This window comes from Ambystoma mexicanum, chromosome 7p (genome assembly GCF_040938575.1).
Source record: "Ambystoma mexicanum isolate Mex_15411 chromosome 7p, UKY_AmexF1_1, whole genome shotgun sequence".
Classification (NCBI taxonomy): domain Eukaryota; kingdom Metazoa; phylum Chordata; class Amphibia; order Caudata; family Ambystomatidae; genus Ambystoma; species Ambystoma mexicanum.
In genome coordinates, this window is record NC_090939.1 from 905,308,307 (window position 1) to 905,334,266 (window position 25,960).

At 46.6% G+C, this 25,960-nt stretch overlaps 2 protein-coding genes and 1 pseudogene across 8 annotated transcripts in view; 2 read left to right on the top strand and 1 right to left on the bottom strand.

The window, feature by feature from the left end:
• ARL13B (ARF like GTPase 13B) overlaps positions 1–25,960 on the bottom strand; it is a 1,122,894-nt gene that overhangs the window by 597,842 nt on the left and 499,092 nt on the right. The gene's annotated exons all lie outside the window — the stretch shown is intronic.
• Positions 1–25,960, top strand: part of STX19 (syntaxin 19) — a 168,600-nt gene that overhangs the window by 2,596 nt on the left and 140,044 nt on the right. The window lies entirely within an intron of this gene.
• LOC138526439 (ras GTPase-activating protein-binding protein 2 pseudogene) lies at positions 11,126–12,692 on the top strand (annotated as a pseudogene).

Here is a 25,960-nt window from a genome sequence, read left to right on the forward strand (position 1 = left end):
CTTACTAGCATAGATGTACATACTACTTGCACGTTCTTTCTTTCGCAGTCTCAAATTGGCATCCTAGACGAACTGTCGTTCCACTGTATTTTGCTCTTTCCTGCCGAATGGATTATTGGCTCTAGTTAAATTGTTTGACCTAGATTAATTGTTGCCCCACTATTTTTCTTTTTAGCATGCAGGATTGTTTGCGAATTATATAAATCCTTTGCCCCAACACTAATACAATATTGTGCATGCCAAACATACACTGCGCAGACCAGCTATGCGACTAGCGCAAAACAAGTTAAAATCCCTCCCTACAGACGTCAAACAGAAGAGTACACCTCTACCACCCTAGCCAAGCCCCAGGGTCACACAAGCCTCCGAGCTGATCCCAAATACCTCTATGCCCTCATCTCAGACTAGAAACAGACCATAACAAAGTACCCAGGTACTTCCGGACTGCACGCATCACATCAGCATAACTATCTTGCATCACCTCTTCCCTATCCCTCTTTCCAATCCGCCATAGCAGCTGGTGACCAGGTAATTGGTACCCGTGTGGTATGTCAGAACTCCTATGTTGGGATTCTAGTGCCCCTTTTCACACAGGTTCCTTGTTCTCTTTGTGGTGGCCAGAGGGCCTTCTCCTGAAGTCCCCTTCCATTACATCACTTTTATAAAGGTATATGGCATTGGGTCGTCCCCAAGGTGCCCAGCACTGGGGCTGCCTCTCAGGATGCCCATTTTTGTGCTACACTGATTTTAATCACCCTACACATGTTTTAAGGAGTAGGTTGGTGGCAGCAATAATGTAGATTTGGCATCACCAGGAGTGCAAGCCATTTTACCTAGTCCAATGTACCGTTTTGGTAGCCATTGTGGTTTTTTAAAATTATTTGTTTTTTAATCTTGCACTTGGCCATTGTGTTTCTGGACTTTGCATTGTATAGGTGACTACAAAGTAGACACAACATTGCCATTCTAACCACGTGGGCTCTTTGTGCTCACAATGTCAGCCTCCACAATGGTCCTATACGGGTTAATGCCACTATAGGTCCATGAACTATTATGCCCATCCAGTGGTCGAAGTGGATGGGAGCGGTTGCGAGCGGTGCTCCTATACTCTTATAAATTACGTTTGACTGTTCCTATACTTTTATCTTAAAAATAAACCATTCTGGAATGGTTTTGTTTAAAAATAAAAGTGTAGGAAGCAGCAGAAGCTTGCACTGCACTGAACATTCACTTAAATAGCAGGTGTGTTTGCTTGGGGGTTTAGATTATGTGTGGGAGGAGGCGTTGCAATGGAGTTTGTGGGGAGTGGGCACAGGCCAGCAGGGAACATAGCTCCACTACTTCTTTTCATACACTTCGATCACACTCCCCATCATTTCCTGTGGGAGTGGCTAAGGCTGAATGCAGTCCTTCTGACCACATCTGACTCTTAGCCCTGAGCCACATTTAGCAATTAATTGGCTGGGCTTGGGACAGCCCCTTTATGCAATAATATTTAGGCTTTGTCCTGCCCCTGTTGCACTCTGTTTTCCTGTTCTGCAACATGGAGGAAGCAGGTCTGCAGATGGAGATTTTTTAAGCGATTTCCTTCAATTTTTGTCATTTTTAACCCGTACCTTGCTATACTGGCTAGGTACATAAGTAAGGGGGAGATCCCGGTTTGGGTTTCTTGCCTCTGGAGAGATCCAGTCCGGGTCCCCCTTAAGTCTCCTCCTTACTCCCCACATAGACCAAGTCAATCCCCTCACACCAAAATCATTCCCGGTCCGATTTACCACCCTTTACCATCTGCGTCTTCTGATGGGCTGCTGGTCACTGCAGAAGCCCATAAGGTGGGTGAAGATAAAACTACCCACCAGATCTTCAGCGTGTGACAGAGGGTGCTACAAGCTATTCTTGTCTCAATCCTGGGACAGTTTGCTGCTGCATTCTTTTGTTAATCCTAATACTGGGAGCTGTTTCGTTGGGTTCCCTCTTCTTCTTGAATTTTTCCTCACTGGATTTTTCACTCCTGGCTTAAAGTTAAAGATACTGTAAAGAGTATTTGTTTCTTTCCTGGGTTGTTGCAGCCTTCATTGGTTCAAGTCCTAGAGACCCAAATCCTGCAAAACGCAGTTGTGAGACAGAGCTATATACTCACCAGGTGGTTTCACACTGGGGCAATTTTCAATGAAACTACCAACATCAGTACCTTACCTGTGGGTCCTGGGGTGGGCAATGATGCTCACCCTCTAGGAATTCCCATGTCCGTGGCAGAGATGTCTTGAAGGCAAGACATTATCATATTTCCTATAGTGTTCTCTTGTGGGGTCGTCCTGTTCTGCTGCTTCTTCCTCTGGGGCCCAAGTCCATCGTTCAAACTATGGAACACTTCTTTGGGGTCTCCTGTGGCTTTCCCTGGGGTTGCCCGTTGTAGAATCGACACCTGTTGGTTCAAGCATACTTTGCTCCACTGATGGGAATGGCCCTTTAACTTTTTCCCATTAATCCAATTGACCTGTGAACTTACTTGTAACACAACAATTGCCTCTGTGGTACTTACTTGCCCCTGCACACATTTCTGGATCTCCTAGGGGGTCCAGAGAGCTCTGGCTCAAGTTTGGTACCTACCTGTGAGTTTTAGTTGATTTGTAGTCTTCATATGCTTTTCTTCCCTGGGAATGTAATTGTAACATTGTGAGCATTTCTAGTAACTACTTTCCCATTGAAATGTACGACTCGGTTAATGGTAGCTAAACTGTATCGCTAATTCTTGGAAACCTTTGTCTAGGGTCTACAAAAGTTTAATTCTCTCCATGTTGACATTATTTGTGACTGGACTTTAATTCTTGCAGAATGCTGTAGGAAGTTCAAATCAATGTGTAGTACTGTTTTAAGCCTTATGGATTTATTGCAATATTTTTCATGTGTGTAAACTCGTGTATCCCTTTTTATCCCATACTCTATCATATGTGTTAGGTGCGGACCATCCGGTCTACGGCATTCCACATACACTAGTGATGGGTTGTGATACTGTACATTACAGTGAAGGCCAAAAGGGTACTTCCCTAGTTAGGTTTTATGGTTCCCTGGTTCGCCCCACCCCTTCTTATGTTATGTTGGGTTCTCACCTCTGGTAGAGGGCCCATATATAGACATTGGGGTTAAGCGAGCGTGTGTATAGACTATACTGTGTTTATAATATGCCGTTATCTTTTTATGCTGCAATTTAATACTCAAAGTACTTAATTGAACTGATAGTTTTATGTGTTTCTTTATCAAAGGATATATTTTTTAGTCCATCAGGGTGATGTGTTTTCATTGGGAGAAGTGTGTGTGTGTGTGGGCTGACTGTATCGACCTACCTGAGAGTTCAATTTCATCGCTCTGACCACGTTACTTACACTAAGATGTTAGATTCTCTTTCTTGTCAGGTGTGTTTGACTTAGCAGTTGTAGCATCAGTGGGTCGTACAAAACTACCTTAACACGTGCACTCTTTATTTCTCAGTAACATAATTTACACATAGATTCTTGTATCCCTTCTGTAATTGGGTTTGAGGCTGCTTACACTTTTTTTTAAATATCGAATGTGCGTATATGGTTCTTCTGTTGATCATCTTCATATGGGAAAGAGGTTAAATGAGAAGGGGGGGGTTATGTCCATCATAGGCAGGGACTGACGGGGAGGCGAGCAAGCGACCGCTTTTAAGAACCGAGTAAACCTCAAAACGGTTTAAAAACAAGGATTACATTAATCAAATTCAGACTTCAACCACATCAATTCAAAACGTCGAGCTATGTAGCATGAGGATGAAACGTCACAAGATGCCCAAGACACAGGGCTGGACATGATTTACGGTGGGATCCCACATGCAACACGGCAGTGGAGGAGGGTTTGCTCTCACTGCACTCAGAAAATGTCCTCTCAGAAGACTAATCTTGAACACCTGAAAAATAAACCAAGAAAGGAGTGCTTCCAATAACGTTGCTGGCAAAGTATAAAAAGTGCAACCCTTTTGAATGCACAATCTGCATTTAAACATTTCATGCATCTTAACAAGTCTTTTCACCAGCATCGTGATCAGACATTTAAGTGGTCTTGTTAGTAAATGTCTCTCCCCTTATCCTATCAACCAGATTTCAAATCCCATCTCCCCAACACAAGAAACCAATTAAAAGCGAAAGGTGGAACATAAAAGTACGCTTTTAATCACGATTGACGAAAACATGTATAACTTTTTTTGTACAACCTACAGTAGCATGATGTACTATATGCGAGTATTGAAGGGCTGCATCTACTACTTTGCAAAGGAATGTGGCTCCGTGGGCTTACATTGGAACCTTTGAGGGAGCACTTACTGGGGGCCGTCCGCATTCATGTCTTGGGGCTAATAGAATGGGCCCGTTTTTGACTGTCAAAGGGCTCAGGGCCATCAATAATCACGAGTTTCAGTGCTTGCTTGCAGGGAGATGGTTCTGATAACAAACCACTTGCTCGGCCGGCCATCGAGGGGGAGGGAGTACGGGGGGCTGCCTTAGACTGTGGGTGGGTGTTTGTGTGTGTTCCCTCCCCTATCCTATCCTATCCCACACCCTCATTTAATGCACTGAAATCCTTACTTTATAAGGTTGCTTGAAGGTTTTGCAGAAGTACCACCAACTATGGGCTTCGCGTTGCACCTCATTTTCCATATCAGCGAGGAATGTCATTTGCGCTGGGAGGTGGTGTGATCCCTTCCTATGCAGCCTTGTGATTTTGGACGAACATAACATATTGTGAGCTTCTCTCGCTTGGCGGTCAGTGCACCGTAGATGGAGGATGCAACAGACGGAAAATATAGAAATGCGCGCTTTACAAATCAATGCTTCGCATCACATTCTTCAATTTAGGGTTCAATTCCGTTGTAGGTTTGCTTCGGTTCTTACTGCAAACTTGTGTTCCTTTTCGGGACTCGTAAAGTAAGTGTGTGTGTGTGTGTATATGAATCAGAGGAATTTGGCAACGAGTGATGGAGCTCGATGGGCAAATAATCGTATTTTATATTTCAGGCACATTTTTTTTTTTTCTCTCTCCGAATTGTGATCTCGCCCTGTGCACGAAGCCTCTGTGGATCAGACAGCAAAGCGTAGATAGTAAAATGAGCACATTTTCTAAAAGTAGTTTTGACACGCAAGCAACAGACAAAACTGGAGTGGAGCACTTTTTCCTTTTTTTTAGTTAAACGTGGAAATCGTGGATGTCGTTGTCATTCACTGCAAACCTAATGAACCCCAAAAACAGCCAGAACTTGGGATACCTGCTCAACTTGTAGTACTCCGTCAAAAGCGAGGACAGTGAAGAATAGAGGCTTTTCAATAGAGGGAGAATTCTCAGAAATATGCCAAATTCCCTCCACCTTAGAGACCCCCAGCAACTTTGCTGGATTTTGAGGACTTGATTTTTTTTAACCTGGAGAGCGTGAGACCCTTTTCCCACTCTGTGGTTTTGAACTCTTTTGGTTGTGGAGTCTGACAAACGCCATAGCCATCATCTTTTACATTGTGTCACACAGCACATTGACTGCACTGGCACAGGAAAGTCTTTCAGATTTCCCAAAGGTTTAAATACCTTCTCTGGGATAAACTACTGTTTCCCAGAGCAGTAAAGTGAAATTGACTTCACTTACATTTGTAACTTTCTAGACCCAGCGCACACAATCTTACAATAGGGTGCTGGAGGGGTTACTTGGTATCCCCTTTGTTTAGCTTCTCATATAACATTTTTATGTTACCCTTTTCCTCACCGAATGGCTGGTGGTATTTATTTATTACATTTTGTTACTCGCCCAGACCCGTGGGTATCACGGCGAAGTTTCATATACATTGTGGCATTTTTATACAGTGTTACAGTTACAATCATAAAGAAATTTTTATCCTGAATTGCAATAAGTCATGGGGTCAACTTTCTTATACTAAGGTACAGTCAGTCACAGTAGTAGGTCACACTTTGTTTGAACAGGTTCATAGTGAAAAAATCGAAAACAAAAATGTCGGAAAAAAAGTCACTTTTTTTCATGTTATTTTTTTCGAAATGGGGGGGTCCCCCCCAACCTCCCTTTTACATTTTTTTTTATTCCCGGACCCTAAAATAAATATATAATTTAAAAAAAAAGGGGGAATTCGACTTTTTTTTTTCTCGACATTTTTGTCTTTCAACCTTTTTTTTCAACATTTTGACTGCACACCGTTTGAACACTGGTTGCAGATCAAGAGGTGACCCCTGGAGGTTCATGCCGGCCATGGGATTACATTTAGTGTTTTAGTTCAAAGAAATGAGGTGATCTGAAGCATTCTGGTACTAAGGTGGAGGGGACTGGTGAGGGTTAATATTTATTGAAAAGCCAGGTTGTCAGTGCTTTTTTGAATGTTGGTAGCGAGTCCTCATTTTTGATAATAAGGGGTAATACGTTCCAGTGCGATGGGGCTAGGACTTTGAAGCTACTTCCTCCTGCTCTACTGTATTTGTAATGAGGATCTTCCAAGAGGGCCAGTTTATTAGATCTCAATGTCCTGTAGGAGATTTTTTTCTTGATGGTGTTATTGAGATAGCTGGGCACTTTATTGGTGATGCATTTGTAGACTGTGCTGAGTGTTTTGAAGATGATTCTTCAATTGGCAGCCAATGGTTTTCTCTTCTGATGCTAGAAATATGATCAGATTTCTTTATGCCTAGAGCCGCTCTAAGGGCTTTGTTTTGTAAAAGCTGGAGTTTATTCACGTTGGTTTTGGAGGTTCCTAGGAAGAGGATGTTACAGTAGTCCAATTTCCTTAAAATCAGTGCTCTGGCCAAGGTTATGCAATTTGTTGGGGTAAGAAATTGGCGGCTAAGTGCGATAAGTTTGGCTGTGAACGAGGAGAGAGTTGCTATTTGTTTGTGCATGGGGAGGTTGGAATCTATGTAAACGCCAAGCGTTTTAACTTGTTTGAGTACTGGGATTTGTGTACCATCAGTGTTGATGTGAGAGTAGCTAAAGTGAAGGGTGCTTATTCTTTTTTGGGAACCCACGATGAGGACCTCAGTTTTCTCATCGTTAAGGCAAAGACTATTTAGTGCCAGGCAAAGACTATTTAGTGCCATCCAATTTTGAATTATGGCATAGACCTTTATTGATGGTGTCAATATCTTGGGTGTAGTGCCCTGTAATGGGGATGAGGATCTGGGTGTCATCTGCAAAATTAGTGTAGATGACACCCATATCGTCAAGAGCCGAGAAAAGGAGTTTAGTATATGCATTGTAAAGGGTGGGCGAGAGGCAGGAACACTGGGGGACTCCTATAGGTACTACTATGGGGTCCGCTGCATAGTTTCCAATGGCAACTCTGGATGTGCGGTCTGTTCAAAAGGATTTGATCCACTGAGTAGCGTTACTGGAAAAATTAAAATGTTTTGTTAGGGTGTCGCATAGTTTGTCATGGTCTACCAAGTCGAATGCTGCTGATAGATCCAGTAGCAGTAGAGTGGCTAATTTGCCTGAGTCTCTAATGGAGTCCAGTTGGATTTTCAAGTCCAAGAGGGCTGTCTCCGTACTGTGGTTGGGTCTAAAGACAGATTGTCTAACTCCTAGTAAGTTATTTTGTTCGAGGTGGGATTGTATTTGGTTGTAGGCTATTTTGTCAATGATTTTAAGTAGGAAAGGGACGGTCGTTATGGGCCTGTTGTTCGTAGGCACTAATGGATCTAATGTCGTTTTGTTTAGTAGAGGGGTGACCCATGCCGCTTTAATGCTGGCTGGGACCGGATTAGTATGGAAGGAGGCGTTCACGAAATAAGTGATTATGGGTGTGAGAGTAGGGGCGCATAATTTGATTAGGTGTGCTGGAAAGTTATCTCCTTTGCAATTTGAAGCTTTGAGTTTGGATATAGTATTAAGTACTACATCATAGGAGACTGGTGTAAAATTGAAGGGGGGGGGTGGTATTTTCTATGATCATGGAGATTTGGTTAGACATAGGAGGCTTATCAGCTAGGAGATTTCTTTTGGAGATGATTTATTTTGTAATAGTTTGATTTTTGAAGACAGGGCATCTTGGATGATGTTGCACCATTCTTTACTTGGTTGGACTGGGTTGATTTATAGGAATCGGATTCTCTAACTCATTGAGTATAGTTAACAGTTCTTGGCTATCGGAGGAGGCGTTGCTAATTCTGGTGTTGAAGGCGTCTGCTTTATGAGCAATGATAGCTGATTTATAGATTTTGTTTGCAGAGTTGAAAGCTTACATAGCTTCTAAGGTATGGGTTTTATTTAGCCGGTGTTCTAGCGATCTTTTGATCCGTCTGAGAGAGACTAGTTCCTCGTTAAACCAGAAGGAGGATTTTATTTTCCTTGCGTTTGGTTTTGTTAACACAAGGTGCTAGGGTATCAATTGTGCTAGACCATTATGATAGGTTTCAGCTAGGGCACAGGGGCTTTCAGTATTGATGATGTTGTTGTTAAGGGAGGTGGCTAGTAGAGGGTTGAGGTTTTCTGCTGTAAGTTTCTGGATGTTTCTTGTTACATAAGATACCTCGACGACAGTTTTAGGTAGATCTGGTCTGTCGCACCAAATAAAGAAATGTATACTGTGATGGTCTGACCAAGGAATCGGGTTGATAGTCTATGGATACTACGGTATTGAGTGGTAATATCCAATCTAATGTTCTCGTTTTTGTATGGGTAGGGGCATTCACTAGTTGTGTGAATGCCTTGTCTTTGAGTGCACTGTGTAGTGCTTCTGCTTTATGGTCTTGGGTATCATTGAATCCTAAATTCAAGTCCCCTAAGAAAATTTGTGTTTGGTTTAATTAGTGGCGTTAGTAGAAGTGGTATATCTATTTCTGGTTGGGATTTGGCGTTAGGTGCTCTGTAAATGGTTATTATGTTTATAGTAGTTTTATGATTAGTAGCTAATTTGGCTAGTAGGACTTTGTAGCCCTCTGGGTTCTCAATAAGGCAGGTTCTTATTTTGAGATGGGTTTTAGCAATAATAGCTACTCCCCCCACCTACTGATTTCATTCTATAGTGGTTTCGTTTTAACTACCGTGGTGTGCATTTACTGCGGGCTGCGTTCACAGCTGCAGTAAAGCACCCAATGGTTCAATTTTTGTCAAAATGGCTCAGTCTTCTTTTTTCGCAATTTCTTTGTGGAAAGGTCCTTCTTGAGATTTACTCTGTGCACCAAACCAGGACTGGTCCCATTGTGTGCTTTGCCGTTGGCAGGATTCACAAGTGAAGCCCGCCTCTGGCTCCAGGGTGTCTGGGGTAGGCAGGAAGTGAGGGAGGTGCCCGAAACGTCCTGTGCTTAGTCTCATAGGACACCCAAATGCACTCTGTGGTGATTGGCCAGCTGACTGTCCGGCAAGGACAGCCATCTTGCTGGGTGACTGACAGCTAGGCTGGAATGAATGGGAGAGAACTGAATAACAGGCAAGGCTTTTGGTTTGGAAGGCAGAGTCGACCACTGGACGAAGAAACCGAAGAAGAACTTGAAGAGGACACCTGCTGCAACTCCTGGACTGTTGTTTTGCCCGGTGAAGCCCTGATGCTGTGCTGAAACTCCAAATTCGTATCGACAGAGAAGCCCCTGGAAGCACAACTTCTCCCCTTGAGTTGGTGGGACCAACCAACTCCAAAGTAAGTCACCTGGGCATCCTTCTCGGAGCTGGTTGAATTTCCACAGAGCTGCTGCTGGAAACCGTATAGCCAGGTATAGGAACACCAGATTGTGTGCGTTGCTTTTTAAGCTGGTCAAGAGCTCCAGGAAGCAGGACTGACTGAGCCTGAGCCCGCTCAACAGAGTGCGGGACCCCGGAAGCAAGGAAAGTCCATCTCGACAGCCAAGAACAGCGGTGTTGCTATTTGCGGTTGTCCCGAGGAGCTGAAACACCGAAGTGCCACTTGTTGGAAAGATTGCTGGTTGCGAGCGGTGACCGTCCCATTGCAGTGAAGTCCTCCCTCTTGTCCCCACAACCGAGGCCCAGGAACAGAGCAATCTGCAGAGCTGCACAGGAACAGAAGTCATCTGCTGCACTTTTCTTCAATACAAAAGGTACTGTAAAGTCTGAGAGAACTTACCTCTTGTAGAGTTGCTTGCATCTTCTACCCTTCACAAGCCTAACAACTTGTGGCCCATTTGATTTCTCTTTCTCCAAAGACTTCTAAAAACATTGTGCAAAGACTTTGTCTACTTACCTGCAAAGAAGCACTTCAGCTCAGATAGACTATTGCCTATTGACTTTGGCTTAGCCTTTTTCACTGAATGACTCTCCTTGGAGGACCTGAAAGTATTTGCCGGCTTAAGAATATTAGTGGTCTCTTGTATGTTCTAAATAACCTTTTCCTTTTACCAAATTCAAAAGTATTCTAAATGCCAACAGTAAGATATTAATGTCCCCAGCACCCTAGCTATTGAAGTCACCTGAGGGTGTAGGTTGTGTCTGTGGGCCATCCCAAAAGGGTCTTTACTCCTTTAGAAACTAAGAGTGTACAGTATTGAAGATTTGTGTGTTTTTATATTGCTCCCTTCTGACGAAGGCTCATTCTAACTGACTGATAAATACATTAATAATTGTTTATTCAAGAAACCTTGGGTGTAAGTTTATTTCAATACTTTTCACTGTGAATCTCTGTGTAACTCCCCTACTGTCAGATTGACCCCTCTGGAGATAAGCCTGGCTGCTCAACACGCTACCAAAACTGTGTAGTACAAGCTTATACCAAAGGTTGGGTTTCCTATACCTGTGGTCAGAGTTGTGTGTAGTGCACCCTAAGGGTACTGCATACAAACTTTGCCTAACAGCCATCACCTGACAGACCTTCTACCCAAGAAATGGTCACCACTTTCTGAATTCTTAAAGTGCACTGATTCATTACCGACACTATTATCCCACTGAACACATCAAGTTCCCTGTGAAGCCTCTTTTAAACGCCTCGAGATTATAAACCACAGCAACCATTTCCTAATTTAAATCACAATTCATTGCAACAATTAACAGATGATCAGATTAATTACTGTAGTAAAAACTCAATCGGCACAAAGTATGGCTCGTGAAAAAACAAAAGTGGTCTTCAAAGATGAGACTTGTGCGTCATGAGCCACCAACAGCCATCAACGCAACGCGCCAGCGGTGACAACAAAGCAGCATCGAGCGGCGCTAGCCCCGAAGAGAACGATCGGCGCAAGGGAAAGGGGACCCGGGGCGGCCAAACTTGGAGGCGGAGGAAGGCAGGCAGACAGCGTGCGGCGGGGCTGAAAGTGTTCACGCCGAGCCGCTCTGCTCGAGCATTTACAATTCTTTACCAAAGAGATGGTGATGGAGAAGCCTAGTCCCCTGCTTGTCGGGCGGGAATTTGTGAGGCAGTACTACACTTTGTTGAATAAAGCACCAGATTACTTGCACAGGTTTTATGGCCGGACTTCCTCTTACGTTCATGGTGGTCTTGATGCCACTGGAAAGCCTCAAGAAGCGGTTTATGGTCAAGCTGAAATTCACAAGAAGGTGATGTCTTTGCAGTTCAGTGAATGCCACACCAAGATTCGCCATGTGGATGCCCATGCTACTTTGAGTGATGGCGTTGTTGTGCAAGTCATGGGTGAACTGTCAAATAGTGGCCAGCCAATACGGAAGTTTATGCAAACCTTTGTCTTGGCACCAGAGGGTTCAGTATCCAACAAATTCTATGTGCATAATGACATTTTCCGTTATGAGAATGAGGTGTTTGGAGATTCTGAAGCAAAGCTGGATGAAGAATCCGCGGAAGAGGTGGAGGAAGAGCAAGAAGAAATACATCCGTCTCCTGATGCTAAGCAAGAAAATCGAAACAGCCCCTTCTATGATCCACACCCTGTGTCTAATGGAGTGGAGGAACCTTTGGAAGAACGCATCCCTGAACCTGAGCCGGAACCAGAATTGGTGCCTAATAAGGAAGAGTTGAAGTCTGAAATTGAAGAAAAGCATTTGGAAGACTTGGCAGCAAAGTCTCCTTCCCCACCTCCCACCGAATTTCTTTGCAGCAGGAACCAACAAAGCAGAGAGTTGACAATAAAACGGACCCTCAGTTGCAGTCTCTTCGCATGCGGGATCAACGTCCTCGTGAGCGACCAAATTTTCCACCCAGGGGACCACAGCCAGCCAGAGGGGATATGGAGCCAAATGAAATGGACAACAGACGTGTATTTCGGTATCCAGACAGCCACCAGCTTTTTGTTGGCAATTTGCCGCATGACATTGATGAATGCGAGCTGAAAGACTTCATGACATATGGAAATGTAATGGAACTTTGCATCAATACAAAGGGAGTTGGAGGAAAGCTGCCAAACTTTGGGTTTGTTGTTTTTGATGAGTCTGAACCAGTTCAAAGGATTTTACTTGCCAAACCTATTATGTGGTGAGGTGCGCTTATACGTTGAAGAAAAGAAAACTAGAGCTGCTCGTGAGAGAGAAATAAGAGGTGGAGATGACCGACGAGACATTCGGCGCAACGACCGAGGCCATAGTGGTCCCCGTGGATTAGTGGGTGCTGGCATGAAGAGAGATTGTGATGGTAGAGAACCGCCACCTCTGGGAGGCATGGCCACCAAACTAGGCACTGGAAGAGGCGCTCCACAGATGGAACCCCGCTACACGGGTCCACAGCGTTGAGACAAAGTCACTGCTGTCAGTCCAGGCTTGGCAGTGGTTCATAATTCGTGTTTTCATTCTTGTTAATTTTTTTTTTGGCTTCAGAATGTGACACAGCCTTTTTTGATGATCATTTACTTTTGATGTGAAAAAGCATCCTTTTGGTTACCAGTTTAAATTGAGGTGAACATTCTTCATTCTTTCCCGGTTTCTCAACAGGATTCACTGTTTTAATTTATATATAAAAAAATCTAGACTTGGAAAAATAAGGACTGAGAAACTACCATTATCTGAAACACTGCAAACTACCAACAAAAATGGACTCGGGCATACCCTTTCAAATTCCAGTCCTTTCGGTTTAACCGTTCTTCTGCACAATTTGTATAAGTATTACTATTTCTGCATATTACTGTGGGAAGCAAAAGTAGTGCAATTGGAGAAGCTTGCCTTTTTTTGTTCATTTAGAACACGTGGCTAAAACAAAAGAAACTTGCGTTTATGCACTCATCAAAATGCACTAATGGGTACTCGGAACTCATTCAGGTTTTCATCTGCAGGAGGAGGCAGGAAACTCGATCCTTGATCCTCTTTTTTTTTTTTCAGATAGTTTATGAAAGGATGCAGGGCGTCTGACTTGCTTGCCGTGACCAACATATTGTACACACTTAGAAACCTTAACAGACTACAAGATATTACAGAAGAAAGCATTTTAGTTGTGAACGTTCTCTGGAACTTTAAACGTTTATGATCCTCATTACTAGGCAAAGTTTTTAAGATGGTCCATCTTGCCCCTCTACAACGTAGGGATGGCTGGGCTGCGCAACACTCCTCTTTCCTTAGTTCTTGAAGCATTGTAAAGTGACAATTGTCTGACTGTAATTTGAGTTATCTGGTAATGTAATAAGCATGATGGTGCCTTCTATTAATGCATCATTCCAGTCTTGCTAGTGGTTTTGTATTGTGTATGGATTGCTGTACTGCAAGGGCTGCAAAGCCAAACAGCTGCAAAATGTTAATCATTAAGGGGCATACAAAATTGCAGTATCTTTACATTGTCGAGCGATATTCTAGTCCAATCTCCATCTTCAAATAACATTGTGTAGCGCACAATCGGGTGAAGGAAGGCAAGACTGGTGTCCTTTCCCATCTTAGTGAAATAGTGATTGACTTAAGGGGATCATATGTGTCCATGCTGTCAATCTGGGCTTTCAAGACAAATCCTTATGCTTTGAATCAACTTTTAAAGTGCTCTCATTTGTTTGCGCAAGGATACTGCAATTTTCAGATCAGCAGGTATGGGTGGTTGCTTCGCTCTCCCCCTGATTAGTACAGAGCTATTTTAATTTAACCTCTGTACATCTTTGGCATACCAGATGTCTGTTCACTTGACCTGAATTGCAGGGACGGCAAGTTATCTTTTGTGTGTTTAAGTTATATGTTCTTAAATGACTTCTGGAGGTTTGCAGACTGATTTATGTATATTCATATCTGCACATTCCAGCAAATTGCAATTGGTGTTGGAAATACCCAGTGCTATCCTGTTTTTGTTGGAAGTGGTCATAATTCAGGGGGAAAGAGTGTAACCACTAGCTGCTGTTTTAAGCATGGAAGACCGAATTGCGGTGCGCTCTTATAGCAACAATGCACATGCTAGAGTATCAAGTTTTTTCTTCGATTATGCAACTCTTGTGAACTGGCTGGTGTAGCACAAAATGACAGGGAAAACTGAGATTCTGCATCCGTCAATTTTTTTTTTAAGAGGTCTTCCTTGTTTGATGGTAAGTCTTGCACTATTTTATACATTTCTGGGATAAAGATTTATCATCCATTTTATAGATATATATTTTTTCTGTGTTTAAATAAAGCCGTTTTACATTGTTTAAATCTGCTACCTGGAAATATTGTACTTGAAATCCCTACTTGCGAAACGGAACCATAAATTGGTTTTAAGCCTTCATTCAAACCTTTCTCTTAGGGAATCAGTTTGTCATCGGTTATTTCTATTTGTTTTAGTCCTGTTTTTTTTTTAACCCCCTTCCAATACCGATCTGTCTTTTGGCAAATGCCCATGAGAAATCACCATTAAGTGTGAAGGAACAAGTTACTTACCTGTAACTGTTGTTCTCCAGCATGGGTCTGGCATGGATTCACGTGCTCATGAATATTCCCCGTCGTCAGGCCGGGAATCCTCGGTATAGAAAAAATCAGTATCAGTTTCGTTTCTGATCTGTCTTTCTCAGTAGTAACCAATCACTGGTCTCTGGGTCATACTGCCCCCAGCCAATGACTGCCCTCTCCCTAATCCCCGCCCCTGGCAGCCTTCCTCAGATTTGGTAGCACGTGAAGTGGCAGTATGACCAAGTGAAGAGCCGCAGAGGGGTAGGCGGGAGGGTTCGCATGTGAATCCATGCCAGACCCATGCTGGAGAACAACCGTTACAGCTAAGTAACTTGTTCCTTCTCCAGCATGGGGTCTGGCATGGATTCACGTGCTCATGAATATAAGAATACATAGCAGTATACACATGCACAACCACGGGAGGTGGAACAAGGCTCAATATCAAGCAATACAACAACTCCACATTAAGCAACTCTTACCTCCTCACCAGGCTCACCTTAGGCAAACAGGTTGCGCAGCACTGCCTGGCCGACTCTGGACTCCTCCCTGGAATCCCGGTCGACGCAGTAGAATCTCGTGAAGGTGTGCGTCGACCTCCACGTAGCAGCCCTGCAGATGTCGAGCAGGGGCACACCAGACAGGAACGCCGTAGTAGCAGCGATCGCTCTGGTCGAATGGGCTCTCGGATGGCTGGGCAGCGGTCGGTTTGCCAACCGGTGACAGTGCATGATGCAGCCGGAGAGCCATCTGGAAATGGAAGACTTCGAGAGAGCCTTCCCTTGATTCACAGGTCCAAAGTTCACAAACAGCTGTGATGTCTTCCGGAAACATTTCGTGCGGTCCACGTAGAACTTCAGCGCTCTAGCTACATCTAGCGAGTGCAGAGTCCTCTCAGCCAGCAACGAAGGCGACGGGAAGAAAATTGGCAACACCAAGGGCTCATTGAGGTGGAAGTCCGACGGCACCTTGGCCATGAAGGAGGGGTGCGGCCTCAGCACCACCCACGTGTCGTGGAAAGTCAAGTATGGAGGCTTGCAAGACAGGGCCTGGATCTCTCCCACTCTTCGTGCAGAGGTGATGGCCACGAGGAATGCTGTCTTCCACGACAGAAACTTCAATGGCACTGAATGCATAGGTTCGAATGGGGCCCCCATGAGCCTAGTTAGTACCACGTTGAGCTCCCACGCCGGGACAGGGGCCTTCACCGGCGGGAATGATCGGAACAGTCCTTTCATAAATTCCTTCACCAGACGATGAGACCACAAGGACGCCCGTCCTGTAGTTCTGGTGTAACGTGAGACGGCAGCCAGATGTACCTTGATGGAAGCGTGAGATAGGCCCGCCTTGGCCAAGGACAGTAGGTACGGCAATACTTGAGGGGCGGTAATCCGCAGAGGGTTAATCTTCTGTGCCCGGCACCAGATAGAGAACCTCTTCCATTTGTGTCCGTAGCACTTGAGAGTTGAGGAAGCCCTGGCCTTTGCAAGAACCTCTCTGCAATCGGCCGGGATGTCATATCCTCCAAACTCTAGCAAAGCAGGAGCCAGGCCTGCAAGTTCAGCGACTCTGGTTCGTGGTGGAGAATGGCGCCTCCTTCTCTAGAGAGAAGATCCGCGTCCGTCGGTAGCTTGACTGGTGTGGACGCTGACAAGTCCAGAAGGTCCGGGAACCAGATCTGCCTCGGCCACACCGGTGCGACGAGGATCATCCTGCACCGGGACCTCTTGAGCTGGTTGACGAGCCGGAGTAGCTACGGCAACGGCGGGAATGCATAAAGGAACAGGCCGTCCCAGGGGAACGAGAAAGCATCGCCCATGCTCCTCGGTTGGGGAAACCTGCTGGCGAACCTCCGGCACTTGGAGTTCACCGCCGTCGCAAAGAGATCGATCTGGGGTTCACCCCATCGTCGGAAGAGTCGGTCCACTTGATCCTGGCGCAGTTCCCACTCGTGGCACGAGCGCAGCTCCCTGCTGAGTGAGTCGGCGATGGTGTTTTTTATCCCTGCCAGATGAAAGGGTACCAGACACATCCCTTGTGCGATGGCCCAATGCCACAGATCCTGGGCTTCCTTGGACAGGGCAGGGGATCTGGTTCTGCCCTGCTTCCGAATGTAAAACATCGTGGTGGTGTTGTCGGTGAAGATCCTCACCACCTTGCCCTTGAGGGCCGGAAGGAAAGACCTGAGGGCCCAGAACACTGCGCGGAGCTCCAAGGTGTTGATGTGGAGAGTCTTCTCCTCCGAGCACCAAAGGCCTCTCGCGTGGAGGCTCCCGGTGTGAGCTCCCCAACCTTCCAGGGAGGCATCCGTCATCACCGTCACCTGGTGGGCCGGGGCTAGGAAGCCTGTTCCCGCCGTCAGATGAGCGCGGACACCCCACCATCGTATCGCCTGGCGGAACGTTTCGTCGAGCGAGATCCTGTCCTTGAAGCTGCCCGTCGTCTGGATCCAGCGGGCGTCGAGGAATTCTTGTAAGGGCCGCATCCGAAGTCTGCAGTGGGGCACCAGATAAATGCAGGAGGACATCATTCCGAGGAGGGACTTGATAGACCTCACTCTGGCCACGTCCGTGGCCAGTAGACGTTGCACCTTTCCTAGGATGGTCCTTATCCTTTCCTCCGACGGTGAGGCCCGCCGTGCCACTGTGTCGAGCTGTGCTCCCAGAAACCGGGCGACTTGCGACGGGACCAGGTGGGATTTTGGAAAGTTGATGGAGAACCCCAGGTCCGTGAGCAGCTGGACGGTCTTCGCAGTGTGTTCCACGGCGAGCTCCCTTGTCCTTGCCCGTAAGAGCCAGTCGTCCAGGTAGGGGTAGACGTGGATCCCCTGCAGGCGCAGCCGTGCCGCCACCGGTGCTAGGCACTTGGTGAAAACCCTGGGTGCCGATTTTAATCCGAACAGGAGGGCCTTGAACTGGTAGTGCCGCCCTTGGACCACGAACCTGAGGAACTTTCGGTGTCTCTTTAGAATGGGGATGTGGAAGTACGCATCCTCCAAGTCCAACGACGACAGGAAGTCGCCCTCCTCCAGTTGTCCCAGGACGTGCTGGAGGGTGACCATCCGGAACTTCTGTGCCTTGATGTATTTGTTTAGTCGTCGCAGGTCCAGGATGGGACGCCATCCTCCTGTCTTTTTCCTTACGAGGAAGTATCTTGAGTAAACTCCGGAGCCCCGAAGCCTCTTCGGGACGAGCTCGATGGCACCTTTCCTGAGCATCGCCCGTACTTCCAACAGTAGTTGAGGGACGTGATTTTCCTTCCTGGCCACAGGAGGAATTCGGGGGCACCTCTTCTGGAACTCGAGGGCGTGCCCCAGGGCCAGGGCGTCCAACACCCAACAGTCGGTGGAGATGGACTCCCACACGCCGACGAACTTCGTCAGCCGGCCTCCCACCGGGGTGCTTCGGCAGGGGCCCGACCCGATGGACGGTTCAATCCTGCTTGGAGGCCGCTTTGCCTCCCTGACCACCTTGGCGACGACGGCGGGATCCACCTGACTTGCCGCGTCCCCTATAGGCCTCCTGCAACGAAGACCTTGCCGCTTGACGGTAAGTAGAGGCGCTGCTGCCGGCTCCCTTGGAGGCACCCTGTCTGCCTCCGGAACTCTGAAAGGACGGCCGTCGTTGTTGGAGGACACCCAGTGCACGGGCCGTCTCCGTGTCCGTCTTGATCGCCAGAAGGGATTCATCAACCGCCGTGCCAAAAAGGTTGTTCCCATCGAATGGCATGTCCAAAACCTTGGTCTGAACGTCTTGGCGGAAATCCGTCGCCCTGAGCCATCCTCGTCGTCTCAGGCAAACGTTGTTGCCCAACTGACGCCAACCGGTGTTGGCGATGTCCGTGGCCACCGTAATGGCGTGGTCTGAGGCAATCTCACCTTCCTGCAAGATTTCCAGGGCCTCGGCCCTCTTGGCATCCGGAAGGAAGTCCAACAGCGGGGCTATCTTGAACCACAACTCCCTGTCGTAGCGGGCTACGATGGCCAGGGCGTTGGCCGCCTTGATGGTCATCGCTGCAGATGAGATGACCCGTCGTCCCATCGCATCCAGTTTCCTACCCTCACCGTCCGGAGGGGAGGTTGAAGTCGAGGCCGATGCCCCCCGCTTTCTTCTTGGCCGCTGCCGCAACGACCGAGTCCGGGGTTGGTTGCACCCTAAGGCACAAGGGGGCAGCGTCGGGGACCCGGTACTTCTTCTCGTACTGGTCCCTCTTCGCAGGGGCCGTGGCAGGGTTCTTGAGGAGGGCGAGCCTCTCATCCCAGATATCATCTAGAAGCGGTACGGCGAGGACCGTCTTCCTTTTAGCCTTGCGCCGCTGGTAGAGGAACCTCTCCTTCTTCTTCTCCTCGGGGCAGAGCTGGAAGAGCTCGGATGCCCTGGAGATCATTGCATGGAAGGATCCGATCTCGTCGGGCGGGGACGCCCGGGCAGGGGAAGACGGGGGTACGTCCCGTTGTCGCCTCCGTCATCCGTACCCGTCGTAGTCGTGTCCATGCCTGTATCATCCCCGTGGGTAGTGGACCGGGGGCAAGGCAGAGAAGGCCACAGAGGCGGGAGAGGAGGCCTAGGATGCATCCTCCCTCCTCTTAGGCGGTGGGCTCCCCGAAGGTCCTGGCTCCGGATCCTCCATCGGGTCTGTCTCAGGCTCCTCCGTCGGGGGAAGGGGCAACCTGGTCCTTATCTCCGAGCATAAGGACTGGATGGCTGACAAAATGGCCGCCGAGGTGTCCTGCGGCGCCGTAAACGACGGGCGTGAGGGCTCTTGAGGAGCCTCGTCTGCGTCACCGTCGCCCTCGTCGGGATCCCTCCCGATGGGCTGGGTCTCCTCCACGACTTGGATGAGCTCCTCTTCAGAGGTCGTGTCCGTATCCACGACGGCCACCACCTCCTCCCCCCCACCCCCTTTTTCCAACGAGGACTTCGTGGGGGTCTTCTCGATGGGCCTGAAAGACGACTCCCTCCGCTGAGGCAGGGAGACTCTGGTACCTGAGGGCGCCTCCACTGGTGTAGCCTCCACAGGCTGAGCCAGGGCCGCGGCGACATCCTCAATCGAGGTCCTAGCAGGGTGAATCACGGCCAACGTCACCTTCTGTACACCTGGGGCCTTCACCTTCGGGGGAGGGTCTGAGCCTCGCTCCCCCTCTGCCGGAGTCTTCGAGATCGACCGGGGCCTCTCCAGAAGCTTCGCCGGGTTCTTGGACTTCCTCTTACCCGAGCCAGAGCGTTGGCTCGTGGTCGATGGCGCCGGGGAGGGTGCGCCCTGCCTGGCAGTCGAGGAGCCCGACCGTTCGGCGCTCCTGGTGCCCGCGGACTCGCGGTACTTAACCTTTTGTTGGGCCCCCATCGCCGGGGCACCCTCACAGGACTTAGAAGACCGCTCGGACTTCTTCTTCTCGCCTGGCGGGCTCTTACCTTCCAGCCAGTTGACGAGACAGAGGTGACGATCCTTCATGGTCCGCTCCGACATGTTTCCACAAAACGCGCAGTCCTTTTCCTTGTGCGTCTTGTCCTCATGGAGACCGTAGAGGCATAACGAATGCTCGTCCTCCTTGAAAACGTTCTGAAGCTGGCATCCAGGGCAGGTCCTGAAAAGCTTCCCGGGCGTTGAGCTCCCTTTCTCCTGGGCCATGTCCGGTGTAGGCCTCGGAACTTCTGGAATCCTCCAAAAGCGTAACTCGACGAAATCTTCACCCTTGAGGGGCGTAGAAAACTCTGAAACGGATCCCTGTTGATCGGAAGTAGAAACTGTGGAGCTTGAGGCTCTTTTAACCGAAAAAATTAGAAAATCTCCTGAAAAAAGCACAAAAACGCAGCAAAAGCTCGAGAGCTAAGCACGAGGACTCCCAAAACTTGATCGTGTGGTAAAAATCTGAGGATGGCTGCCAGGGGCGGGGCTTAGGGCTGGGGGCAGTATGACCCAGAGACCAGTGATTGGTTACTACTTAGAAAGACAGATCAGAAACGAAACTGATGCTGATTTTTTTTCTATACCGAGGATTCCCGGCCTGACGACGGGGAATATTCATGAGCATGTGAATCCATGCCAGACCCCATGCTGGAGAAAAAAATGAAACCTTTGGGATCCCAAATATTCTTTGCTCCATGTAAATGTCTTCAAATATCAAATGACAATCATACAGGGCAGTTTACTTGATTGTTCACCACCTTTACTGTGGACTGAAGTTGGTCTAGTCTCCTTTTCTAGTACATGTACCTCATAAAGCAAAGTAACAAACTTTTCCACTATTGCTGTTAGATTTGTTGATGGTAGTACTCTATCACTGCAATTCTATTTGATACAAACGACTTACCATCTTGGCTTTAGTCTGTGTAAAAGACAATGGATGGTGATACTTACTGCTGTAATGTGATGAGCATAATATGCTAGTAGAAAATAGTCATTTGTTTGGAAAGTATTTTTACTTAAGTTTCCATTTTTGAATGTGTTGAAACATAAACTACTGATGTATGCAGCATTTATCAATGTCCAGATTCTCTATTTGTAGATATGTTTTCATGAGTTTCCTTCTGCATCTTCAGTTTTTTATAACTTGATTGCATAGTTTGCATTCGGTTTAACATTTTTGCTTTGTAAACGTACTGCTTTCTTCTGAAGACTTTCCAACACAACAAGGGAATGTAGTCTTTTGTATTTCTGTGGTGAAGCTACTACTTTTCCTCTTATGCCTAAACATGCACTTTTCTTTTAAAATTTAACTAGACACTGCTAGTGAATGCAAATTCGGACAGCAGAAACATTTGGTGATTCTGATCAGAGGTTTTGTTGTGAGAATATGCTCGACTACAAAGATGTCTTGTCTTGGGTTCTGTGAAAGTTAATATGAAATGTTGGCATTGGAATAGCTTGTGGAATGTACAATAGTTTTGATTTGTTCAAGTTTTTTGAAGAATTTGTTTTTCTTCCACTAATGAGCCACCAAACAGCATTAATAGGGCACGGGAAATGGCTAACAATTGCTTTTGCCAGATGACGAACACACACAGTCTACACTTCAATATGCCCAAACGCAGTGCGTCGATGCTCACTATTCACAGTGGCTGTCAATGTCTTGCCTTTTTCTGGCATTACAGCATTCTGCAGCGTTTCTAAACTCTGCAAAGACAAAGCATGTATGTTCTGCTCCATCTGTTTATATTATTAGGTTTTCTGATACCGTGCCAGCTCACCACCGGAGCAGTCTCAAAGCGCGAACACCTTGCCCGAGTGTATGTGCAGGAAAGTCCCGCCCAGGGAATGCAAGACCTTAATCTGGTGAGGTTACATTGGCTAGAAGATAATGGGATTTATTAAGACGTAAAGTCTAGTGTGGAGCATGAGAAGGTGTGCAAATGGCTGATAGTTGGATGTATTTTGAAAATATATGTAAAGTGTGCGTGTGTGATGGTCTCGAAATGTGCTCAGCTATGCTAAGTATGTTGTGGGCATGCTTGATTGGGGTCATCCAAAGGGATGGGTCATGTGTCTATTAAGTGATCTAGACAGATAGGTTGCCCAAGGCAGAGGACAAAAGTTTCAGGCATGTGTTGCTTATACGGAAAATATTAAAGGAGTAATAAAGGGCAAGACAAGAAGGATAACAGGAGGAAGGTAAACAGATTAAAGGATAGGTGTCATCCCCTCTAATTTCTGCCAAGCCAAGGGCTTGCACAGCCAACCTCTGGCAGTACCCCCAATTCAGCCAATGTCCAACCCCATCCCCTGCCAGAGCTGGAAGAGGGTGGACCCCTGAGGCCGAGCCCCTTACCAAACCAGGTCCGTTCCATCTCGAGCTGGAACCTCTTACCATCTGCCTTCGTCCTCCAATGCCCCCTGCACCAGCACCAAAACTCCCTATTGGCTAAATTAGAACAACCTGCTCAGCGCCCGAATCGAAGGTCTCCCTGTCCTGCCGCCCTCGCCAAAACGAGCCATGCAAAATCATGCAGTAAGGCTTGGCAAGCCACCAGCTTTTTACCACTCCTCCACCCTGGTGCGCAACCTCCTGCCCCTCGGATCCCCCCAACCCCCCTCAGCACCATCTAACCATAAAGGGAAGCCACACCACCACGACTCTGTGAATTGGTGAGCAGAGTGGGCACAGGCAATCATTTTTATTTTATTGGGTATTTATAATGTGCCTATACAGCAAATGGTGTTTCAACGTGCAACAAGAAAAAGGGGGGTTGGGGGTGGAGGGGATACAGGGATGAAGAAAACTAAAACGGCCCTACTAGGCCTTGTGTCATTCGGATCGTACAAGTGCAGTAACAAGAAGTGTGAGGGAGAAGGGAGGGGGGGTATGGGAGCACTGGTCAGAGTGGAATGTGGTAATGCTAAAGGAAGGTAATGAAGTGCAGGTAGGTAGTGGTGAGCGCGCAATAGTTGGGGGGGTGGATTAGGCTAATGGTAAGGGGAGGCCAGGTGGACAAGTGCCAGGGGACTGTAGAAAGTGCAGGGGAAAGAAGGTCAACGAGCTAAGTGCAAAGTACGGGGCTGGATGGACTCCAGGGGTGCAGGCTAGGGCAGGCAGAGGGAGCCCGGTAGGGCAAGTGCAGGTCAGGGGGTGGGGGCAGGGGAGACCAACTGCAGTGGTAGACTGGTCGAGGAGGGCCTGGTTCCCTGTATGAATCAGCAGGAACTAGGCAGCCAGTCAAAATTGCACTGGGGGGGGGATTCAGGTAACCTAATAACGATTTTAAAACCTTACCCTTCAATTCCTCCAATTTATCTCCAGAATTTTAGCTCCATAAGTCATGTAGGAAAGCAATTTGGCTCTCTGTATTGTCAACACAGAGTTTAAAGAATACCCTCCTTGTTTCGCTACAAACATATTTAAAGCTCCTAGTAATTGCATAGTTTTTAAATTCATCAATTGCCAATACATGGACCATTTCAGTTTGTCATCGATCAGAAGTCCCAAGTACTTATAAACAGGTACTTGTTCTAACTGCATCTGGTTTATCTTCCAAATGTAGCTCTTAGATTTAACGTGTGGCAGTGTAAAGATCACAATCTTGGAGTTCTCAATATTTATCTGGAGGAATTGCATGCAAAATCCTTGCCTTAGGCTTCCAGACGAATCTGCAATCCCAGAGGAGTACTATTTTGTATTATTTTAACAGTTGGTGTTACCAGGTCTCAAAATGTGTGCTCGCCACTAGCCAATGGCTTGTGATAATTGACTCTTGGCCAGTAAGAATTTCTGTGCTTTGTGCATGTGAACAATTAAGGGAGGGAGAGAGAGAGAGAGAGAGGCTTTGTATGCCTGGCTAGTAGCTTGCATCTTGACCCCTTCACTGCATCGATTTATTTTGCTTTCACAATGAACGCCATATGGATACTGTGAGGGGGTCAGCAATGAGAGGCGGACACACATATACTTTTCTCAACAACAAAAAAGGGTATGGATGAAGGCCTAACATTCCTTATCCTAACGTACATGTCCCTTCCCATGAAATTAAAACTAAAACAGGATGACCTTGTGTCCAAACTCAACATGACCCTCACACTAACATATACAAGCAAACAGGACAAGGTAAATGTTTCAAAGTTCAACTTAATATAAAAGTGCAACAACTCACACATTTGACTTCAACAAAAATACTTCTTATATCCAGGGTCTTTTAAAGGCATTACGAATGTCTTTACCACTTAATACTTTCCTCATGATGACAAAACAAATATTCTTGTTCAGATAAAGCGAGAAAAAGTATTTACTACTTTTCAGAATGGCAATGCAAATGTCATTTTCAGAACAATGATTCAAGTATGTCAAAAGGCATGTCTTTTCAAAGTTTCTGGTTGACAAAGTGTTCAATTGAAACAAGAACTTAATATAACCAAGTTTCTTCTTAAAACACCAACTCAAAATAAGTTTCCCGGTACACTCTCCTGCCAAGAAACTTCTCAACTTCAACTGAGAAACTCTTGATATTCTGGTTTACTCTCCTGACAGGTTTCACTACCAGATACCCTTATCAGGCTTCTCTGCAACATTAACTCTCCTCTTAAACATTCTTTCAGAGAGTCTCGCAGCCATTGTTTTGGCGGCAAATAAATCTAGAGGCACAACGCTTTTGACTTAGTTTCTTGGCCATGCTTGTTCCAGGCGTCCCCCAACTGACATATCAGGTCAGGAGAATTGTACACATTTTGTGAGCGACATGGAAAATGGAGTGTCTGTTCAGAGATATTACGCGCTCCTGGCGGCTCTCACTTGAGATGCTGGATTGATCGAGGCATACAGTTTACTGCAGGCTCTGCCGCAAAGGAATTAAGTTAAGCGTGAATGCAGATGCATTGAACACGGACAAGCGATATGCTAGTGGTGGGAAAAGGTACATTAAGGAGCCACTTTAGAAAGATTCATTATTTGACGTTGTGAAGATTGCTTGGTGTCAACTATCAAGAGTGCAGCAGATTTCAACTGCTGGGCACGCGTTTTGGTTAAAATGGTACTCTACAGTCTAGGAGAGAGATATGATCCTAGTATATAAGTAGGGGAAGTAAAGATAAGGCGCCGCATCGTGGTGGTAGCAGTCTAGTACCACAGTTAATAGGAGCTCATATAGGTGTTTGTCTCTTTTTCGCTTTTTAATAGGGCGCCTTACAAAAAGACTATTTGTAGCCAACTTTAGGCAGCCTACAAAAAGCGACATTTTCTAAAACCTATATGAGCTGCTAACTATAGCTATTTCACATTACATGTGATCACAGGTGGATCTAGTACAGATCCGATAGAGCATACAAGTTTATGAGGAACTAATGGACACTACATGTCCCCAGCAGGAGGGATGAACCGTAATTGCTCACCTTGGTCTGCGCCCTAGATTACTCACCCTTATGTAGAGTTAAAGCAGAACCTACTATGTGTGCTAATATAGCTTTATAGACCGGCAGGGAGGGCTGTACCAGGCGTTATGGGCCCTGAAGACCGAGTTCGCGGGGGCCTTTAACTAGGTATGAGGGACCATAATGCCCAGTACGGCCCGAGCTACAGGTCTATAAAACTATTAGAACACCCCACTGTTTAATTAAAGTTGAATAAATGAGACCTGTTTAATTGAAGTACAAAAAATTGGTAAATGGTAAATGTTGGACATTTTTTGTACTTCAATTAAACCTGTTTCATTTTTTTTTATAGGGTGGTGGAAGGTGCTGGGGGGGAGGAGTATGGTTCTAAAGTGGATTCAGGTGTGGGTATGCTTGCCCCCTGTTCCAATT